The sequence below is a fragment of the Moschus berezovskii genome, chromosome 5 (genome assembly GCF_049115385.1).
Source record: "Moschus berezovskii isolate FMDL1 chromosome 5, NW_MosBer_1.0, whole genome shotgun sequence".
NCBI lineage: Eukaryota > Metazoa > Chordata > Mammalia > Artiodactyla > Moschidae > Moschus > Moschus berezovskii.
Window position 1 is genome coordinate 77,722,248 of NC_142464.1, and position 16,187 is coordinate 77,738,434.

At 48.2% G+C, this 16,187-nt stretch overlaps 1 long non-coding RNA gene and 1 other non-coding gene across 3 annotated transcripts; both read left to right on the top strand.

Moving 5' to 3' along the window:
* Nucleotides 1–3,055: 3,055 nt before the first annotated feature.
* LOC129561908 (uncharacterized) lies at nt 3,056–12,509 on the top strand. Of its 2 annotated transcripts, none has more exons than XR_016037451.1 (5): nt 3,056–3,126; nt 3,405–3,536; nt 4,360–4,473; nt 9,109–11,023; nt 11,657–12,509. It is a non-coding gene; the product is annotated as an uncharacterized LOC129561908 (long non-coding RNA). The 2 variants fall into 2 exon arrangements; XR_008687072.2 differs by having other exon boundaries at nt 10,844–11,023.
* On the top strand, nt 11,316–11,437 carry LOC129562229 (small nucleolar RNA SNORA26). The gene has a single exon (XR_008687148.1). It is a non-coding gene; the product is annotated as a small nucleolar RNA SNORA26 (small nucleolar RNA).
* Nucleotides 12,510–16,187: the final 3,678 nt, after the last annotated feature.

Consider the following 16,187-nt stretch of genomic DNA (forward strand, 5'->3'; position numbering starts at 1 on the left):
AGATAGCATATTAAAAGACAGAGACATTACTTTGCCAACCAAGGTCCGTCTAGTCAAGGCTATGGTTTTTCCCGTGGTCATGTATGGATGTGAGAGTTGGACTGTGAAGAAAGCTGATCGCCGAAGAATTGATGCTTTTGAACTGTGGTGTTGGAGAAGACTCTGGAGAGTCCCTTGGACTGCAAGGAGATCCAACCAGTCCATCCTAAAGGAGATCAGTCCTGGGTGTTCATTGGAAGGACTGATGCTAAAGCTGAAACTCCAATACTTTGGCCACCTCATGCGACGAGTTGACTCACTGGAAAAGACTCTGATGCTGGGAGGGATTGGGGGCGGGAGGAGAAGGGGACGACAGAGAATGAGATGGCTGGATGGCATCACCGACTCGATGGACATGGGTTTGGGTGAGCTCTGGGAGTTGGTGATGGACAGGGAATCCTGGCGTGCTGTGATTCATGGGGTCGCGGAGAGTCGGACACGACTGAGCGACTGAACTGACTGACTGACTGAAGCATGTGAAATCACCTTGACTAGTGCCCGGGGGACTAAAATCTTGAACATGTGAATTATATTTTTTTAGGTTTTTGATATTGAGGAAGTTGGTTGCAGTGCCCTTTTTATGAAGATCCATGGAGGAAATTTTCTTCAGGAATCTTTGTGCTTCTCTTGAGTGTCTGATTCGTTTCCATTTTCTGGTTTTCGAATTGACTGTTAGGCAGCTCGGAGCAAATTTTTGGCCTTTTTCTAGCAAGTCAACAGAGCTTCATGGGTTATATTTTCTGTACCAGCCCCAGACTTTATCTTATTTTCCCTGCAATCCAATTTTCTCGCTGTGTTTTTAAAATAGAATTGTAATATATTCGTGTAAACTACATTCTTCTTAGGCTAAAATGAGATGTAAAACGGTGAATAAATGAACAACAATAAATTATTTTTAAAATTACAAATAAATATCAATACAAACAATTACAAAGAAATACATTGCAGGTCATTTTCAAGTTGCTGGTTAAATCCATCTTCCTTTAACATGTTCCACATTGTTCTTTATACATGGATGTCTCTTTTCTGACATCAACTGTGAGCTTTACCACACAAACATAATGAAGGGACTAATAAGGCGTCAGGTTTATTATGACTTTTCAACACTGAAGGGGGAAAAGTAGATTTTAAAAGGTCTGAGGAAGATACTGTGACTTATGTATTTCTGTGCAAGACAGGATAAAAGAAGAGCATGTTATATATTATCCATCCCAAAGAAAGTGGAGAAAGCAGTGTTAAACTGTTCCCAGATTACTTCCCAGCAGTTTTTTTGTCCAGAGGACTTGAAGGTTGCTTAGAAAGTGCAGGCAATTGGCCATTTTTAGAAAGTGCAATTGGCCAATGAAGGAGACATAAGAGACACAGCTTCAATTCCTGGGTCAGGAAGATCCCCTGGAGGAGAGAACAGCAATCTACTTAAGTCAGTATTCTTGCTTGGAGGATCCCAAGGACAGAGGAGGCTGGTGGGGTGCAGTCCACAGGGTCGAAGGGACGGACATGACTGAAGTGACTTAGCACGCATGCAGTCGCACAATAGCCTACTGGATAGCACAGGGAACTCCACTCAATATTCTCTATGGACCTATATGGGAAAAGAATATAAAAAAGAGTCAATATATGTATAAGAGATTCACTTTGGTATACAACAGAAACTAACACTGTAAATCAACTATACTCCAATAAAAAAATTGATAACAAAATGCTTGAAAAGTTTTTCATTTGTTCTCAGCATAAAACACAAAGTCTGTCGGGGCTCCTGCATGGTGTGGCCCCACGCTTTTCTCAGGCCACTCTACTCCTAACATCCTTAAGTTCTATTTGCACTTTGGGGTCCTTAACAGGTCAGTTCAGTTCAGTGGCTCAGTCGTGTCCAACTCTTTGCGACCCCATGAACCGCAGCATGCCATCATCAACTCCCGGAGTCCACCTAAACCCATGTCCACTGAGTTGGTGATGCCATGTAACCATCTCATCCTCTGTTGTCCCCTTCTCCTCCTGCCTTCAATCTTTCCCAACACCACGGTCTTTTCAAATGAGTCAATTCTTCGCATCAGGTGGCCAAAATATTGGAATTTCAGCTTCAACATCAGTCCTTCCAATTAACAGGTCAAGCGCTTTCCATTCTATCTCAGGGCTCTATCACAAGCTGTTCTCTGTGCCTGCAGACCCCCAACTCCACTGGAGATGCCTACCTAGGTCAGCCATTCAAACCTAGGCCATTTGTTTTCCTTCCCACCACTGCACCCACCTGGGAAGAGCAATGTAGTGTGGTGTTTTGAGGGGTTCTGCCTTCAAAATGCATTCAAATCCCAGATCTACCACTTGTTTGCTGCTCTGTGACTTTCGAAAGTTACTGGACTTGTCTGGGTTTCCCCACCTATAATGTGGAGGTGATTAAAAATATTTTCAGAATTAAATTTAACATGATAAACTCTTAGAACAGTAATATAAGTTCTTATTTTAGCATATACCCCAATTTTAATCCAGTTGATTGTTTGCCAAGTTTGAGACCTGTCATCTAGGAAAGGTTTATAGTGCCTCTTTGCCCACCCTCCCCCGCCACTCCCACCCCCCACCCCAATTTACTTATTGCACTCTGTGAGTGAGTGAACAGAGAGCATGAGGAAAGGCTGGTCCTCCAGGTTTAGGAGGGATCATGGAGTGAGCTTGTTCAAGAAGACGTGGCTCTGGCCGCTAAGTTTAGTTTTGCAAGACACAAACAGAACAAGCGTAGCTATGGGAAGGGGAATCTCTGGGTCGGCCAGAGCCTTCTAAGGGCAGTCCAGAGGAAGACACTCGGCCGAGAGAACCAGATTCACGAGCACCAAGGCCTAGGAAGGCGCCAAGACTCTGCGGAGGTTTGCCTAGTCCTCCCGCCACAGAAAGACCTGCCGCATCCGTTCTAGCCAGAGACCGCATGGCCAGGCCCGCACCGCCCACGTCCGGAGGACTCCCGGGATTGGCTGCCGGGACCGCCCTTACCCCCGCCCGTCCCGCCCCGGATGCCCTGCTCGCGCCCCGCCCGCCCCGCTTGCGTTGTCTCGGCGCAGCACGCGCGCGCCCGCCTCAGTCTTGCTGAATTGGGCGGTGAGTGTAGGTCGGTGCGGTGGGGAGGGAACCCGGCCCGTCGGCGGCCGGGTGGGGCTGGGCTCGCCCCTCGTCCCCTCGAGCTTTGCCCGCCCGGAGTTCCACTGCTCTTGGCGGCCAGAACGCAGGGGTAGAGCAGCGCTCGGCGGCCTGGGAGGGACGGGCGGCGGTGCCCGTCCCGGGGCCGCGCGAGGCACACTGCGCCGCGCCGAGTCGCCCGGAGGCTTCCAGGCTGGCCGACCCGGGCGCGGTAACAAGTGTGCGCTTTACCTCCCCAGGGTGCAGCCGCGGCTACTTTGTAGCGGGGTCGGGCCCCACCCAGGCTGCGGCGGCTACAGCGGATCTTGAACCAACCGTGGGCCTGGGGAGTTTATCTCCAGCTACTGCCGGCTGCAGCGGCCTAAGCGCAGGTATGACCCTTGAAGTAGTCCTCGGGCCTAGTAAAAGAAGGTAATGGCGTGAGCCCGGGACTTCCCCTCGCTGTCTGAACCTTCCCGCCCCCTGCTCAATCGCAAATGGCATCTCAGCTAAAGATTACCGCAAACGCCCCGCCAGACTAAAGCTTCCCGTATCACTTCTGCAACCCACCCCCTACCCAAATACGCGTCCTCCCAGATCCTTCGCGCGCTCAGCCTGGTAGTTAGGCCGGTTGTCTCCCCTCCTTGCCTGAATAAAGGTAACCTGTCTTCTTTTCTTCTTTGCCTCCTCCCTAACTATTCCTTTCATTTTTTGGTGGTGAAACCCCGGAAAGGGCGAGGCACACGTGTCTCTCTCTCTCCCCCTCTCCTCTCCTCTGTCTGACTGTACGGTCGGACCTCGGTGGCCTTCTTGGCTTCTTCTCCTCCTTATTTCCCGCCGGCGGGAAAAATCCCTGGCGGGACAGTCCCCGATGAAAACCCCCTCCGGAAAACCCCAAGTCACCCCACCCAGAGGAGGCCAGGGACAGGCCGCCACCTCAACTATGGGGCGACAGCAACACTCCGCCTCGAGGGGCCAAGCAGGTTACGACACCTCAGCCCCCCTAGACCCTTCAGCCTATCCTCGCCTTTACCAATTTTGGAATAAAACTCTGCTACCTTCCGCTGTAAATGTATATAAGCCGCTTCCCGGCCCCGGACGCGCGCGGACTTCCTCGACCTCGCTCTGTTGGGTCTTGGAATCCCGCCCGGGAGCGCCTAGCCATTAAAGCCTGTTGCATTATCTATTTGGTGTCTGGGTTCTCTAATTTGACAGCTCTGGGCCGTTTCGACCGTTCTGACCTTACACTGACGACCTCCGGAACAGGGAACTCTTGCCATTCGACCGCTCTGCATCCAACATTCCACTCACTCCAGCCCCTACATTAAGGTAAGATCCGGATAGTGTTCTAGAGGTACCCTAGTATACTGACCTCTCTGGTCCCAGGGACCCCTGGCCTAAGGCCACTCTGTAAGTGACGGTGGGGGACGCTCTGCCTTGATACTGAGCTCTTTTTTCATAACTCCTATTGTGACTACGGGTGACGACCCAAACTCACAATAGGAGCCTCTGCTTGCCTCCCAATCATGGGGTCTGGCCAGTCTATCCCAAAAGATTGCCCTCTGGCCTGCGTCCTCAAAAATCCCAAACCACTCTTACTGAACTCAAGGCTAGCCGCTTACAGCAGCTCTGTATGCAGATCTGGCCTCAGTACTAATTAGACAATCAAAACCGCTGGCCTGAATTTGGCACATTTGACTTTTACATTCTTCAGGATCTTACCAACTTCCTAAAATGGAATGGCAAGTGGTCAGGTCCCATATGCCCAAGCCTTTTGGGCCCTTTGGAGCAGGCCCTCCCTATGCAAGTCCTGTTGAGGTCCTTCTGTGCACCTTGCCTCCCAAACAAAAGGACCCTTCTGCTTCAACCAGCCACGCGTGACCTTCCGCACCCCCAGAGTTTGACCCCGCGGACGAGCCCCCTCCCTACCAGCCACACCATCAACCCCCTCCTTCCCCCTTACCGAACTCACCTGTTGACTCTGAAACCTCTCCTGAGACTTTCTCAACCCCGTGACCCCATTCCCCCAGTCCCTCCTCCCCCATCCTTCCCCCCCCCCCCCCCCGCTGCCACATGATCATGTACCCAACACATGTTTCCCCTGAGAGTGGCAGGACCAGAGGGCCTCACCCGAATCCATGTGCCATTTTAATTGTCAGACATGAGCCAGATAGAAGAAAAGTTAGGATCCTTTTCTGAAAACTCTACCAGGTACAGAAAAGAGTTCCTGAGGCTTACCCAGGCCTATAACCTTCACATGGAGTGACGTATATTATATCCTAAATGCCACTCAATCCAGATGAAAAAGACTGTCTGGCAAGCAGCGAAAGCCCATGCCAGTCACTTACATAACCAAGACTGAGCTAATCCAGTTGCTGATGAGGCAGTGCCTCAACTAGAACCTCACTGGACATACCAGCCTGGGGACCCAGGCATCAGGAGACTCAATCATATGGTTACCTGCCTCACAGAGGGCATGCAGAAAAATGCTCATGTCCATGTCAGTTATGATAAATCACCCAAGGGGCTGACGAAAATCCAGCCTTGTTCTTGGTGTGCCTCACAGAGGCAGTCCAGAAGTATAACAACCTCAATATCAGTCCGCCCCTGACATTAGACGCAAACTTCAACAACTAGAGAAGGGCCCTGAAACCTCCCCAAAGGGACCTTCTAGAAGTAGCCTTCAAGGTGTTCAATAATAGGAGGCTAAAAGAGAAAAAGACTGAGAGGCTAAATATACCTTTTTAGCGGCAGCAATTAAGGGAAGAGATCAGCTAAGCCCAAGTCATCCCAGACGGGGGTTTAAAACCAACCCCTGGCCTGGACCCTGCAACCAGTCAACCGACCGGGACACTGGTCAAAGGCATGCCCAAACCCACCGACCCACCCCAGGGCATGCCCAACCTGAGGCCAGTGGGAACAGTGGAAGGTGGACTGTCCCCAGGGATGCCCTAGCACCTCTGGGGAGATCCCCACCCCTCCCCAAAACTGCAGCCCGACCCTATGAGAGTGGGTCCAATAATGGTTCCAGCCCCCCTGGCCTGTGTCCTGGCCATGAGCTCAGAACTCAGGGTAGACGGGATAGTGGCTGGGAGAATGGTCTCCTTCATAGTAGACACTGGAGCTGCCTTCTGTCTCTTGACCTCCTACTCTGGCCCAACCCAAAATTCAGAGCTCACAATCAAGGAGGTCTCCAGAGTCCCCCTGAGCCCAAGAATCAGCCTCCCATTACTCTGTCAGTTTGGAAACTTGACCCTCATACACACATTTCTCATAATGCCTCAGTGCCCCTTGGCGCTCCTAGGGAGAGATGTGTTATCCAAATTAGGGGTCTCTATTACCATACCTGCTCTCAATGCAGTCTCTGTTCTATATGCAGATGGCATCTGGACCATCCATATCCCCTATTCCTGACCTTCCCTTGGACCTAACTGCCATAGACCCCCGAGTCTGGGATACTGGTCACCCATCCGTAGCCAAAAATCATACCCCAGTCCACATCACCTCAAAGGATCTCTCCGCTATAACTGTCCAACAACAGTACTCTCACCCCGGAGGCCCACAAGGGACTTAAGCCTATCACTGACTGTCTTCTTCAAGCCTCCATCTTCATTCCTACCCATTCACCACACAACACCCCCATTCTGGCAGTAAAAAGGAGACCAAACTCTTGGAGACTGGTCCAAGACCTACGAAAAATCAATGAGCCCATCATACCAACACTCCCAGTAGTCCCCAATCTTTACACCCTTCTGTCCGCCACTCCCCCAACTACAACCTTCACAGTATTAGATCTTAAAGATGCCTCTTCACCATCCCCCTCCATCCTGTCTCCCAATCCCTCTTCGCCTTCACCTGGCAAGACCCCGAGACTCATGTTTCCCAGCAACTAACGTGGGCAGTTCTCCAAGGGTTCAGGGACAACCCCCACTTTTTTGGACAGATCCTTACAAAAGGATCTACAGACACTCGACCTGGCCCCTGGTCACCTCCTTCAGTATGTAGATGACCTCCTTTGTAGCTCAAGCTGAAAACTCTGTCTCCAACATACTACCAAACTCCTTGGGGCCCTGGGGTTCTGGGGTTATTGGGTGTCCCGATCCAAGGCCCAGATAGCCCAGACAAACGTCACTTACCTGGGACCCTCCCTATCCCACCAACAAAGAACCATTCCTCCAGACAGAATCTAGACCTTAATTGACTGCCTGCCTCCAAAAACAAAACCTACTATCACACCGGGCTTTACTCTCCCTTCCCTCTTCCAGGATACAGATTCTCCGTGCCTTTTTTCTTGATCCCCAACTCTCATTCTCTCCCTGTGCTCCCCTTAACCCTACCAGTTTATTACCCATGCCTCTACAGCAGACCTTCCCCTAACACCCCATACTGATTCATTGATGGCAGCTCTCAAAAATCCCCACCCTTTGCGGCAGGGTATGCCATCATCCAGGGAAACCTTCATCACAGTCGCAAGACACAGACTCTTCACCTCTGCCATCTCACACCACCTCCCAACAGGCAGAACTAGTAACTCACCAGAGCTTTGACCCTGGCTAAACATCTGAGTTAGCATCTACACGGACTCCAAATATGCCTATAACGTATAGTTCACTCAAACATCCTTATATGGAGGGAAAGAGGGTTCCTCACCCAGAAGGGATCCCCCATTATTAATTCTGACCTGATCCACAAACTTCTAGAGGCTGCACTCTTACCAGACAGAGCTGCCATCCTCCACTGTAGAGGACATCAAAAGGGAAGTCTCATACCAACCTACAACAGTGTTGCAGATCAAAAGGCAAAAGAGGTAGCCCTGTCCCATCCCTCCCTCCAGTCCCCTGTCATTTTAACCCTGACTCCATCCGACCCTCCCACCACCAGAGAAATTCTCTCCTATCTACACTCACTCTTCCATCCTTCATCCAACAGTTCATCCACAACCACTTCCCCATAATCCACTGCCGACCAAAAATATTTAGATGACCTTACCCACTCCTGTCAGATATGTCAACGAACTAATCCCAATTCCAGCCTTAAACCTACAACCTTTCCAACCCATCAGATGCGAGGCAGTCTCCCAGCACAAGATTAGCAGATAGACTCTACTCATATGCCCCTGGTTCAGAGAGTCAGTATCTCGTGGTTCTTGTGGACAGCTTTTCAGGATGGGTAGAAGCACTGCCCACCGCAAATGAAAAAGCCCAAACTGGCCCAGGTCCGCACAGAAATCCCCAGGTTTGGCCTGCCTTCATCTCTATAGTCTGATAATGGCCCAGAATTCATGCCTGAGGTCACCCAACAACTTGTCCAGTTCTTTCAGATCCCCTGGAAATTTCACATTCCATATTGTCCCCAGTTCTCAGGGAAGGTAGAAGGGATGAACAGGATAATTAAAGAAACTCTTACCAGATTATCCCTCGAGGTGCATCTAGATTGGACTAAACTTTTGGCAGTCATTCTTGTAAAAGTACGAGCTTTGCCTAGAAAACCCCCTGGGCTAAGCCCCTTTGAAGTACAGAAGACCCATAAACCCTCCCAGACTTGCCTCTAAACCTCCTCCCATACCAAACTTACTACACTCCCCTCTGCTAGTAGAACTCCACAGTGCCCTCTGGAGATACGTCAACCACAACTTGCCCGCTCCTAACCCCCAAGCCCCCTCTCTCCCTCTACAAATTGGGGACATGGTCTATCTCTGAAGATCCCCAGGGTGACCTAACCCCAAAGTAGCAGGGACCATTCAGAATCATCCTCCTTACCCCGACTGCAGCTAAGTTCAAAAAGGTCGCTTCCTGGGTACACCTCTCACTTAAAACGGGTTGCCTCCAATCCTGCACTTCCCTCCTTAACTGAGGCCTATCAGGTCTCCCTCACAGGGCCCACCTCCTTAAAAATCACCCGGTGACAACCTCTGTCGATCATCCAAGAAGACACTGAATGACCTGGACACTCTTCAACCTACAGCTGTTCCTGACTTGACTACTACAAGGCCTCTGGACCAGTGCCCTGACGGAAACCTTCGAGGACCTGACCACGCTAGTGTCTCAACTGTGGCTTAAGGGAACCTTCTACAGCCTAACTCCAGACAAAATTTCTTTCTTTACTCTCATCCTCTACATCATTCTACATCCTAACTCATCTTCCCCAGATTCGAGCTACCACAAATTTGGGGCCTTTCGCCAGATAGGCCTGTCCCCACCTCTCTAGCCATAACCGTACTCTTAACTTAGCCCTTGCTATCGGCCTAAAACTGTCTCCCTCTAGACTGGTCACCCATCCTCTGTCTCTTCGTCGACGCTGCCTACGCTGTCAGCTGTGTTTTACCCCTAGGATTCTGTTTCCTCCACGTTGTCTAACTGCCAGACCCATGACTCCCCTGTTCCTTATCCCTGCTGCACTCCCCGGCCTTCTGGCTAGTTCCTGCCCCTGCGATGAAATTCATTCCTATGTCCATTCCTCATGTTATAACACGGCCCCTGAACCATGCACCATGAACATCGGGGCGGGAAACGCCAAATCCCTACTCGCTCACTGTTAAAGTACAGAAGACAGGGAGTGCCGTGAGCAACTGCTATAAGCCAAATGGAAAAGACATACGTTTCTATCCCACTATTCACTGGGGGTACTCAGACAGGAGAGGGACACAAGATCAACAGCGTGAAAAGAATCAAGAATAGGTTATAAAAAACCTAATCTCCCATTTATAGGCGACCCCTGAGCCCTATAGACACCCAGACCTCCTTTCCCAATTAGGGCCCCTCCTAAATCCTCCCTCTGATAACTGACACCTTATCCTCCTTAACTCCTTCCAGTTCTTCCAGAACACACTACACATAAGCAGTGCTGGATATGCATGTCGCTATCTCCATCATTACACATAGCAATCCCTTTACCCTCCACTTGGTTGTCACAGGGCAACTATACCTCCTCTCCCTAACAAAATGCCACACAACTCATTGGGCCAGTCTCTGACAATATCCTCCTTTTAGCTCCTTCAGACCTAACGTGTCAACTACTCTAGTCCCAACTACACCGGCCTCACAAACTCTACTCTCTCCTGTTCCACTTGGGTTCTCTGGGACAGCACAAGTAATTGCACAGCACCAGGAATCTTCCTTCTCTGAGGGACCTATGCCTACTCATGTCTTCCCCCCCAAACCCCCTTGACCTTGAATCTCAGTCTTTCTGACCCCAGGTCTTAACCATCCTAAAAGACAAAGAGAACAAGTAGTCAATCCCCAGGTGAAACATTCCCATGGGAAAAACGGCTGTCATGGCCCCCCTCCTGATTGGGACTGGCATAGCGGCGTCTGGGCACTGGGGTTGGGGGCATCTCGACCTCAGTCCATTGCTACTGCAAACTGTCCCAGGAACTTAATGAGAATATGGAACAGGTGGTGGAGTCCTTTGTTGCAGTCCAAAGACAAATTTACTCATTGGCTTCTGTGGCCCTACAAAATAGGCGAGACTTGGACCTCTCACCACAGAAAAGGGAGGAACCTGCCTTTTCCTGGGAGAAGACTATTGTTAACGAAACAGGCATAAGATTCGGGCCATCTCTCAAGACCATTCTTGACAGCCACACCTCAACATCAGATAAAGGAAACCCTGGGCCCTAGAGGCCCCCAAACTGTCGCCCCTATCCAGCAGGAAGTAGCCAGAGATACAGCGCCCTTTTCCTATCCTTTTATGACTTCAGGGTCTGGAATGAAGGAGTCCGCAGGCCTAGAAAAAGAAGATAACTACCTCAAGGGCCCTTGCTGGACCACCTGACTTCAGGAAAAACAAAACTGAACTTTAAGCCCCACCCCAATACTCCAAGCAGATTGCATCAGCCTGGAACTTTCCATCCCCTGCTCAACTGCAAATGCCATCTCAGGTAAAGATTACCCAAAATGCCCCGCCTATCCCTTACAACCCTGTCCTTGAGTGAAAGTAAGATGACCCAGGCCTGAGCATGTGGCTAATGGCGACCGGAGGGTTCCCAAGCTCCATGCAAAGGCTTGGATCAGGCTCTTCCTTAATGTTAAAAGAAATGAGGTTTACTGGCTTCACTGCTTCTAGTGGGTTTTTGGACTCAGCTAAAGAAACTGCTGAGGTCCACGGATATTATCAAGAGGAGTGTAGGAAATCGTAGAGAATCCTGTGAGAAACCCAGATCGCCCTTTCCAGTGCCCTTTTAAGGCTGACGCAGTGCCTTAAGAGGCTAACACAGGAGGGTAAAGAAAGTCTCCATAAAACCCAGAGAAGAGATTTTAGAACTCCTCTCTGGATCCTGTCTGGAGTCACAACTGACCCAGAAGATTTTAAGTCTTAGCACTTGACCTTCAGTTTGACAATACTTTCAGGTCTGATGTTTAGATTCCTCTGGGGGTCCCATCTAGTGTATTCAAAAATACAAGGCAGTTTGGGTACTTTGGTCACCTCTGATGGTGGAAAAAAATCTAGATGATGGAACACGTGTACAAATTTTCTATTCAAAAAGGTCATTTTAAAAACATTTATTTTTTAGGTTGAAAACTACAGGTACGAGCCATTGAAGCCAGAATGCTCTCTGATGCTGGTATTTTACCTGACCTACACCAACTATATCACTCAGCAGTGTACAACACGCAAGTGCGTCTAATGAGGCCAGCTATTCTCACATAGCTTGTGGCAGCTATGGATCTGCACTGGCATAGGAGTTGGGTCAGTGGGATGATGCTGGCGGTTTAATTCTCCCAGCTCTATGAAGTGGGTAGTGTAAAATTATAGATGAAGCAGTCGTTCAGGTAGTGAATTAATATTCCATCACATATGCATAGCCCTACACAAGGAGCCTCATGTACCTTTTTGGCTATGTAAACTATGGAAAGTCATGTATCTCTTGAGATTTAGTGTCCTCGTGTAACAGTAGAAGTATTCAAATAGAGATTAGGCCATTTGGGGAGGGAGTTTGGATTAGAGACTTACTAAGAATATATGTCAGAATTTGGCACAAAGGGACCATTCTTCAGCATGTTAAATGTTGCTGATGAATGCAACACAGTGAACTGTAAGAAGGAATATAAAGGACACAATGATGCTAGATTGTTAGAATTTTGAAAGTATTGGAGGTGATGGGAAAGTTTTCATATAGGAAGAAATGTCAGTGTAGCAAAATTAACAGCCCAGTAGGAGCTAGGAATTCTTCCTGTTGATCAGCTCTAAATGTTTGCAAATACCTCATTTTCCAGAAATCTTAAAGGTATTCCCCTAGGATTCACTTTTTTTTTTTTAGGATTCACTCTTAACGCTTATTTCAAAACATTGTTTTAGCCTCTGTGTAAACTTCATTGTTTAATATTACATATTCTGTAAGATCTAGCCTCCTAATATAGGAAATTCAACAAATAAGTTGTAAAAGCATAATTGCTAGAGGGAAAAGACGAGGGAAATGGGAAAGGCGTGTGTATGCACTGTGAGTGGAGGACGTAATTTGGGATAGAGCTGGCTGACACTAACTACAGAAGACCTGAAAGGGCTGCAGAGGGTAATGTGGTTGTCACAGTCAACCTTTGAGTAACATGGATTTGAACTTCATGGGTCCCCTTATTCACAGGTGTTTTCAGTAGTAAATACTACATTACTACATGGTTGAATTTGTGGATGTAGCGGGCCATCTATAAACTATTCAGATTAACTCCTTTATTATACAAAGGTCAATTGTACATATTTGGATGAAGAGGATTTCAGGTAGAGGGAAAGCAAGTGCAAAGGCCCTGGGGAGGGATGTGTTTAAAGGTTTGTGGGGAAAGCAAGGTGAAGCTGCAGAGAAGCAGCTTAACCCTTAAGTTTGTGTGCAGGGCTAGGGTGGTATTTGAGACCATTGTAAGAAGGCAGCTTGCTTTCTGGCCTGTCAGACCTCTGAATGCTATCAATTAACCTACATAAGTTCTCAAATACTTAGCCCTAAACCCACGGTGACTATAGTACAAGGAGTGGTATCATTTATAATTCAGTTTAATACTTGCTAATTGTGTTGAATTGTCTTATACATCACACTGAAGTAAGTGGCTTACTTAGGAGTGGAGCCTAGTTAATAAGAGCCTAGATTCAACTCCCCATCCTAAATGATCTCTGACCAATTCTTAACTTCAATTTCTTTATCTTTGGTGGTGGTTTAGTTGCTAAGTTGAGATACTGGAGTTTATACACAGCACATCGAGCTCCCTGGTGAGTAGGAGGCACTCAGGAGTGCTATAGGATCATTTTGATAATACTGTATGGTCACTGTAATTTATACCAAAATGAAAATACTGATACTTGATATTTACATGGTACTAAGATGCTGGCTTTAATGTTTGTTTAGAAAAAAAATAGTGTACCTGCTATGGGCCAAGACCTATTCTGGGTATTGTGAACAAAGCAGATGAGAGTATGTAATTGCAGCTGGTCTTTGACAGAGGCCTCCAGTGTAAAGGCCTGTGACTAGTTAGCATTTTGGTGGAGATGGTATTTGGTAGACTAAAGGCCTAGATGAGGTGACTTCAAATGCTAAGATAAAAGTCTGAGGGCGCTAGCAAAGTTTCCAAGGTTAACCACTGGTGGCACAGGAAGCTTCACTCCACTGAGTCCTGCTGGTGGTCCCTTTAGGACTTTAGTCCCTTTAGGACTCACTTGGGCTGGGCAGACAGGTGGAAACCTTGGTCTACCACAGATTTCCCCCCTCTCCCAGGAAGCAACTGCAACCCGTACAGTCCTGTTCATACGTTGGTTTTCCAAAAAATTTTTAATAACCAGGAATTTGTTATTTAAAATTCTACAGTCTGTGGGGTTACAGTCCATGCAGGCTACAGTCCATGGGGTCGCAGAGTCAGACACGACTGAGTGACTAAGCACAGCATACAGGTTGCAACAAATACTGAATAATGGCAGCTTCATGCTAGAGATTGGTAAGCAGATGGGCAGACCCAAGTTTCTGAATAAAAAGCTTACTGAATTTCAGTATTCTTGTGGGACTATCACAATCAATAAATAAAACATTATTGAAAAGATTGTGTGTTGTTTACATGTTGCCATTCACAGTGATGCCTTTTGAATCTCCTTCCTTTCAAAGAAGTTAGGATCAAAACTCATCATAGCAAGTTGCAGACCTGAATAGAGTGAAAATATAAAAAACTCCCCACCATTCTTTTCTTGCTGACAAATTTGAATACCTATTTTTAATACTTGCCACAACAAAAAAGTTCCGTTACCACAAGTCTGAATATTTCTGCCTAAAAGTGGCTACTCTTTTTTTGAGATAGTCCCATTATCTCTGGCTTAACTTCCTGGTTCCCTGGAGGCTCAGAAGGTAAAGGATCCACCTGCAATGCAGGAGATGTCGGTTCATTCCCTGGGTTGGGAAGATCTGGAGGAGGACATGGCAACCCACTCCAGTATTGCCTGGAGATCCCCAAGGACAGAGGAGCCAGGCAGGCTACAGTCCATGGGGTAGCACAGAGTTGAACGCGACTGAAGCAACTTGGCATTCCCTAAATATGCACCCAAGTGGCAGGTTCTGGTGCAGCCCTAATTTGGTTAGACTTCTACAGGATCATTTGCCCACAGCGGTTTGCCAGGAACTTCCCTCAGGTGCACGTTTCCTTTCAGAATGAGTGTATTAATTTCGCTTTTTACTCATTTTTTTTCTTGGTGAGTTTAAGCAGAATTTCTGACCTTCAGCTGTTCATGTGTAACATGGGTAACTGCAGTGTGCTTGCATCGTCTCTGCCTCCTTTGAGCCCTTTGTGCTTTTAAGTCAGAGGCTTGCTCTTGCCAGTACTTCACCATAAGTTATATCTAACATTTCAAGGGTCTCACAGATCTACACTTAGCTTTATATAAAGTTTAATATGAGACTTTTGCTCTAAATAATGGTCAACTCGTTCTTATGGTTGAAAAACAAATTGTCATCTACTCAAAATTAGCTGGCAACCTAGAAAGCAATGTGGTCAGCTGAAATGTGTTGCATCGATAGACCAAATGCATAACAAGAGAATGGATGCTGTTGTCTACAATTTGCTTTCAGTTCATTTGGGTATATACCAGGAGGCTATTTTCTACCACTTTTCACAACAGTACCTGAATATTCAGGAATGTACAGGGCTCAGTATTCGAGATCCCCATTTACCTTTTACCCCCTTCTTGGCCGTGCTTTTTCTGCAGTGAAAACACAGACAGCCACAAGACTTAGTATTAAGTGTAAAATACTTAAATTTATGTTGTTTGCCAAGTGCAAGAATTTAATACATATTGACACTCCCCATTACTGGAGGAATCTGCATTACTGCTTTAAGTGTTGCCATTAGAAATGAACTTTACCCTCACTTAACTATCTCTACCGGAGAAGGCAATGGCAAGCCACTCCGGTACTCTTGCCTAGAAAATCCCATGGATGGAGGAGCCTGGTGGGCTGGAGTCCGTGGGGTCGCTAAGGGTCGGACACGACTGAGCGACTTCACTTTCACACATTGGAGAAGGAAATGGCAACCCACTCCAGTGATCACAGGGGAGCCTGGTGGGCTTCCGTCTATGGGGTCACACAGTCGGACACGACTGAAGTGACTTAGCAGCAGCAACTATCTGTACAGCAGCCGAATAATCACGAGCTAGAAACAGGCTGGAACAAGAACCGGCCATTTAAGCGAGGCGGTTCATTCCTCTAAGCATTGAGTACCTACGAGTACTCAAGCGCGGTAACCAGAGAGCCACAAACTCACCCACTATTTTTAATGCAAATATGCCTTCCGAGGCCGCAAACCGTTCAGTAGGCGGAGCGAGGGTCAGTGCCCTGTAGGGCCCAATCAGGCCGCGTTTTACTCCCTTGGGTTCCTCCCGCCAAGCGGCAGCAGAGCCGGGCCAACAGCGAACCTCCGCCCCGCAGAGGGGAAGGCAGAGAACCGCAAGGGAAAACCCAAGACCGGGCGGCTAAGCGGCCCCACGGCCCGGGCCCAGCCTGACCTCCGCCTCGGGCACCACGGGTCCGGGGTTCGAGACAGGCAGCTCTCTGCCTGCGGCTCGTCAAACTCCCTGACCACGCC